Consider the following 7,056-nt stretch of genomic DNA (forward strand, 5'->3'; position numbering starts at 1 on the left):
AAAGAGAAGCAAGAACCATACCGCGGGATGCTGAGGTCAAGCGTCAGCAGTACCTTGAGACCAAAGCAATCGGAGTCTCTAAGTTAATAATAAAATGATGGGCTTTGACTGGTCCAACTTAACTTTTTCGAATCTTTGGATTTATAAAGAAACAGTTGAAATGGGCTTCTAAAGACTAAAACACATTAATTTAATCAAATTTTAGTTTTCTGATTTGATTACCATCGTTTGCCTGAATTGGGAGGTTGGAGAAATAAACCCCAAAACAAGATTGGAATATTAATTCTCTCTTTGAGGTTAAACTTGTCGATGGATTCTCCTCTTTCTTTACTGTTACAATTTTTTTTTGAACATAGCATTCTGTTAAGCCCTTATAGAACAGGTTCACACTATTGACTAACCTTGCAGGCTAACAACACTATGGAAAACAACACTTTATGAGTAGAACATTTGGGGTAATTTCAAGTGTTTTTGTTGAAGAGTTATAATTAAGTTTGAATTTAAAAATTGCTAAAAGTAGAACATGTGCAAACAAGATTTCAAAACAACAGAAAGTGAAATAGCTGAAAACCTTTTATTCAGTGCTCGCTCAAAATTGTCTATATCAAAAAAATTTCTTAACTTAGAAAGGCAAACCATTAACAGGACTGCATGATACAATTTCATATGAGGCACTTCACGACTGAACATCCATGAATGAATGATCTTTATCCCGAACCAGAATTTCTCTTCTACCAGCCCAAAATATAAATACAAAAAGTGATCTCAATTGAAACTTCAGTAACTGCTTTCCAGGAAAGAAAATGGAGAAAGATAAAAAGGGTCACTACTCACTACTCAAAATGCAAAACATTTTTCTGAACAAGGGGCACAATATTACCTCTAACTTAAGCTGCTTGAGCCACATCATCAGCCTCACTCGATGTCTCATCCCTGAAGTTCACCGCAGTATTAAGTATCTAACATATATGCATGAAACAGTATGAAAATTTTATCCGATGAAATGTACATATATGGAAATACATTCAGTTCTTAGAGAAACCAATACAAACTAACATGAGCCATTAGAATCTTGTTTACTTCATTACTGAAAATCAGAAGCAACATGGATGGGGACCAGGATTGAGAAATTGTCAAATTGGGACCAGAAGGATCATGGAGAGTACAATGTACAAGGTTTTGAAAAAGTATTGAGGCTTAAGCGTCAAGGAGTGCCTTAAGCCATTTACGGCTTTAAAGACTTTGAGGCCAGCCTTTACAAGTTTCTATTATTATTTTTTTACTTTTTTTCCCAATTTTTTATTTTTTTTGGCTACTTAACCACTCATAACTTCTTTAAAGATTAAAACTCCCTATTAGGTTATGTTTTTGACTTTTGAGCATCAAAACACCTCATTCTAATATCACAAACTTCCATTTTCCTCATTCTCTTTCTTTCTTCTACTATTGAAGCTCAAGCCTCAAGAGACAGAGCCTTGAGGATTTGATGCGTTTTTTAAACACTGACAATATGCTTAAAAGGTATTAGGCATTAATGCAACAGGTAGCACAAATTCTCTTACTGGATCTTTTTTTTTAATAGGTAGAGATCATCAGAACTCAACCTCCAAAGTCCAAAAAACAAATTCAAAAACAAAAAGAGATAACAGTTTTCTTTTTTTCTAAGCCAGCCTAGCTACCTATTCCCTTTCTTTCTCCCGGTTCCTCCAGCCCTTTTTCTCTGTATCGGCATTCTATATGATAACTTGAACATAATATATCTTAGGGTAATACGTAGAAACCTATGGAATAAATATGAAGTAGGGGTAGTTGTGGCTTTCTACTTCCTCTCCAAAAATGAAACTGATAGGAAAGCTCTTTAAGACTATAATCAGTGTTCAGTTTGAGTTTTGATTTCAGATATGAACTTATGAAGGATCTGCTTTTGTTCATGTTCACCAACGCATGGAAATACTTGGTGTTTTGATCCCCCTCTGAGTCCCACTCTCTTCGTCAATGGAAGTGGACGGTTTTGGTATTGGATTCCTTCTTCCTGACTTCATCTTCAAATCTGTCTCCTTGTCATGAACAAACTACTTTCTCTACATTAGAGTGCAAGGTGCGCAGAAGATTCATTTAGGTAAGCACACTAGAAGGAAAGGACTTGTCTTGTCTGGACTTCCTATGTCTTGCAGCCTCCGCTTCACTCAGGAGGAGAGCATTCTTCTACAAAAAGAAGAAAAACGATTATTGTAGAATAATGACACGCTACCCTTGCCTTGAGGAAGATCTGCGAACCGCGATCGAGGGAAGGCTTTTCTTCTTTCCTCAGCTTTCCTCACTTTATCACACTCGACGAAACAGAGAGCAAAAGAACCTTTACTTTAGCAAACTAAGAGACAAGCAAGGACGGGAAGCTACTCGCCCTCGGTCAGTAGAACCCTAGTGAGGGAAGAGCACCTGCTTCTCTTAGGCACACTACCTAGGAACAATAGCCAGCCGACTAGTCTCTTACACAATCCTTTGTGGACTCACACACATAGGTCACCCTCTTAATTATTTTCTAGTGTACCTCGGGTTTCGTTTCTTCTTTTTATTAATGGGTGGGCGTGAGAGTGCTTTCGACTGACTTTCTGTCCAAAACAAAAGGCTCATTAGTACAGCTTGGGGAAGCCCTGGTCCAGTAAAGTCAGGGGAGGGCAGTCGCCCAGTAGCGGAGGATAGTGGATCGATTAGCCTCACGCCACAAGCAGCACGACGTTGTTCCTACCCCTTAACCTACCTTATCTTAGGGAGTCTTTAGTCGCTTTTCCATTAAGATCTTTATTGCTTTTGCCGCTCCTAAGAGAAAGAGATCGTTAAAACTCAAGCAGGAGGAAAGAGAATCCTTCTTCTAGAGCTGCTTTCAAAGATCCCTTTACTAAGTAGCTTTCCACGCCCCCAGCCTTCTGACCTGCTCCATTTCATCTTTAATAATGAAAATAAGCAGACTAACTTAGACCTTAAAGGGGGCAACACGAATACCCACTCGATTGGACAAAACAAGACCTGGGTTGACATCCACGGGCAATTCAAATGTAAAAACAAGAGGGTTGGCCACTCGGGGGTAGACTTGGTTCCTCAGTGACTCAGAAATGCACCACCTCTTAGCTCAGCTTGGATGAGCTGACCCTTCTCTTACAATACTGGGATTTCCGCTTTTGCTCTTGCATTCCATAATGGGAAGAACCTCTTAGCCTATTCTTCTTCGAGGATAGTAGCAACCTGCAGGCTCGAGAGACCTGTGGAAGAGGAAGAGAAGCACCTCTCTCTTATACAGAAGTAGGGAACAGAGCTTCACCCTAGTTATGTTATGTTATGTTATAATATGGGGTAGTTATGTTATAATAAAACTTGTTTCTACGTATATGTATTACCTTTGAATTCCTTCTCCAACTTCCATTCTAAAAAATTTGCCAACCTTCACTGGAAATCCCACCTCCTTTGATAGATCATCTATCAGTTTCTGCAATAGTTGCAATAATAAGATTAGCAGTGCAAAATGGGAACAACCCTAGATCTAATCTTTTCGGCCATGGTATTCTCCGATGACCATGATATGAGTATATGACCATAACGGCCTCCTAATCATATATGGAAAGTAAAGCACCTTGACATTAATAGCATCATTTACAATAAACTTTTGCTCCAAGAGAACTACTTCTTCCATGTATTTCCGCATACGACCCTCCACCATTTTCTCTATGGCAATTTGTGGTTTCCCTGTACTTTCTGCCTGGCGGAAAAAAATCAAATGAACAAAAAGATAAGTTTAAACAGAAAATATGCTAGCTATTGGAATTGCCAAATTCGGATGATACAGGCTCTTTTGCTCTGTGGAGGTTTGCAAAGTTTAAAAAGTAAAAACATGGATTGCAGTTTCCAAGCAGTTAAATGTTTATACTGCTACTGTGTATATAAAAACTGAATGTTTATACTGCTATTACACAGCTAGACACACTCGAATATCTGTGGTAATTTGTGTCAACCAAAATCACTGCTGTAATATATCTCCGTGACGCCTTGAGCATGTGTCATTTGGTACCATTGTAACATGACCATGCATATGGATGTCTTTCAACATAACAATGACAGACTTCAAATTGTAAAATGGAAGATTGAGTATACTCCATAACTCAAATACAAAGCAATGGACAAGAGCTGAGTTTACAGTTTATGCAATCCAAAGTTTGTCTTGGCTATTGGCTCAACCGCCTTTAGTAGTGGGCACCTAGGCTTGCTCCCCGAACTCACTAGGCTCAAAGAAAAAAGGCCGGGGAAGGTGCTATTCGTCTCAAAACTAAACGCATATAAAATGTTCCAAAGTACCTGAGATTTAAGGATATCCGTTCTCTCTCTCAAGTGCCTCGGAAGAAACAAGTTCCCTCGATAAGAATTGTGGCTTTGCTGCGGACGGCGTGCATTGCCAATTCAGAACCAACTCGAAGAAGGGCATCCAGTGGAACTTTCTTTGTCTTCTGATTCCAGAGTCACAATACCAGCAAAGGCGCCCCAAACCTGCACTCATAAGGTAATTATTCCTCACAGATATCAGCATTAGATATGTACCTCGGCTTGTCATTCCCATTAAAATATAGAATATAGTAAGAAAATATTGCATTACCTGGTTGAGGGACTGCATTATGGAGGTATGAAGAAACAACACCATGTGAAGATGTTGACACTGTATAACCCCTTGAGACTTCACATTCTCCCAACCATTGCCGCCACTTCTGTAATTGCACCTTGAACCGTTGTTTCCCCACTTAGTTTTGGATGATCTAGATTTATCTTCAATTCCTGTACAAGAAAATATATCAAAACTCTACAAAGGAAATAGATCACTTTGAAAGTGAGGAAACTTTCAATGAGTTTCAAGTTACATAAAAGGTATCCGGTTGTATTCTAAGTAAACATAAAATGTATATAATTAGGAAAATAATAGCAATAGAGATCCACACTTTTTAATATCATTGTGATCAGAAAAAAGTTTCTAACCCATAGAAATGATCATAATAACAGGCTGTAAGACTATACAAAGAGATAAAATATCTAGGGCAATCAACAAAAACAAACTCTATCAGATGTAAGATGTCTCGCCTCCAAGTAGTCTGACCCAAGAGAAAAGGCCGTAGAAACCTGCTCGGGAGAACTTTCAACTGACAAAGCAAGCTTTGCCAAAGATAAGGCCTGAAAGAAAGAAAAAATAATTAGAATATGGAACATAGGCGAGAGACTAAAATTGTATTCTATTGGAAGTTTCAAAATGTTTTAAGAGTTTGGCATCAAATAAATTGGCTTGTTAAACGTGTGCGCACACAGAACCTACGAAAGCATCACTTCAGATTAACTAAAAAATAACAGAAGAAGAATATATTACATGTCAGAGACAAATTCATAATAAATCTGCAAGATTCAGGCATGATCATCCGGGTCCGGGTAAGGCATGATCATTTGCAGAACAATCAAAGCTTAAACAACTAGGGCCAATCCAGACTTTATGTATCGTGAACCTAGACATGGATTATGTAGAAGTGTAGAACAGACTCAAGATCCACTCTCAAAACATATAGGCAATAATTTATTTTCGAACTTCAAAACTCTACAGGTATATGTATCTCAAATAGTTTTCTAAGGACCAATGCATCAATTGACTCAGTAATCAGTGTCATTTACTAATGACTACACGAACAGATGACATAGTACACTTATCAAAGACTATAATTCCATACTCACCAAATACTGAAATATTTCATTTCTCGAAACAAAATCAGTCTCGCAGTTAAGTTCAATAAGTGCAGCTTTGCTCTCATTTTGTGCTAAAGCAAATGTAAACCCTCAGTAGCAGCCCTCGAGGACTTCTTTGATGCTAAAACAATACCTCTTTTCCTCAGCTCTGTCTGTGCATTCTCTGCATTAAGTAGATATTACTAGGAGACATGTCTTAATATTCTAAAACATAATTCTCCAACTCAAAGAGCCTTACCAATATCCCAATTGCAATTGACTAGAGCAGACTTGACCTCTTTTATAGGTGCACTCGTCCTTTCCCTTAAGGACCTGATGAGATTCAATTGGTCTGAAGAAGAAACTTGAGCACTGAACGATCTCAAAAACAGTTGCCTCCCCAAAGATTGCCTAGAACTACCCAAGTGGTTGAAGAGAATTCGAAAACTCATTTTAAAACAGAATTAATCCTTGGCAAAAACAAAACAAAATAAATAAGAAGTAATCATTTAGAAATACGAGATATATATAAGACGAATGAAAAAAAGTAAAACCATAAACCCTAGTTCATGCAAAGAGGCTTTTCAATCTTACTTTGAGACGCAAATTTAGAGGAGTTCTCGATGGCAAAATTTTAATCAGTCTTCTTATATTAAATCTCTTTACAATTGTTCAAAATCGATAAATAAATTTGTTTATTTCATTTTTTAAATAACTAATACTCTTAAAATGTGTTATTTTATTATAAATTAAATTATTAAATTATTGTTTAAAATAGGATTTTTAGAATTTTCTTTATACGTTACCTGCCTGGTCAGCTAAAGTTTGACTCTCATTCACCTTGACCATTAATCTAGGTTTTCTATTTTATTCTAATAAAATAATAATAGTAATAATCTAAAACTCCCATTATAAAATGTCGAGTATGCCTTCAATGGTAAGATTTTCTATTTTCTTCTAATAAAAAAATAATAATAATTTAAAACTCCCACATGAAATGTCAATATATCTTCAATGGTCATCAAATATATGAATTAAAATTTAAAACACCCATTGAGTACATTCATCTGTTCATGCTTGTTAAATAATATAATATAAATACTTTATTTAAAATAGCAAATTGCATCTGAAATAGAAATCATCAAGGCATATTGACATTTCATCATCGGAGTTTTATATTTTTATATATATTTTTTTTTTTGAAGAAAATAAAAACATAGACTAACGGTCAATGAGAGTCAAATCTAGTTAACCAGCATCCAACGTTAAATTTGGAGGGGAGTGGGGTATGTCTAAAGAAATCTAAAATTA

General features: G+C 36.6%; 1 pseudogene across 1 annotated transcript; it reads right to left on the minus strand.

Moving 5' to 3' along the window:
- Nucleotides 1-613: 613 nt before the first annotated feature.
- LOC147473166 (elongation factor Ts, mitochondrial-like) lies at nt 614-6,493 on the minus strand (annotated as a pseudogene). The gene is made up of 10 exons (XR_015210544.1): nt 6,340-6,493; nt 6,005-6,215; nt 5,755-5,929; nt 5,119-5,208; nt 4,643-4,818; nt 4,348-4,559; nt 3,629-3,754; nt 3,396-3,484; nt 881-933; nt 614-784 (listed from the first exon to the last, which is right to left on the minus strand). The product of XR_015210544.1 is annotated as an elongation factor Ts, mitochondrial-like (transcript).
- Nucleotides 6,494-7,056: the final 563 nt, after the last annotated feature.

The sequence above is a fragment of the Coptis chinensis genome, unplaced genomic scaffold (assembly GCF_015680905.1).
Source record: "Coptis chinensis isolate HL-2020 unplaced genomic scaffold, ASM1568090v1 utg4047_pilon_pilon, whole genome shotgun sequence".
NCBI lineage: Eukaryota > Viridiplantae > Streptophyta > Magnoliopsida > Ranunculales > Ranunculaceae > Coptis > Coptis chinensis.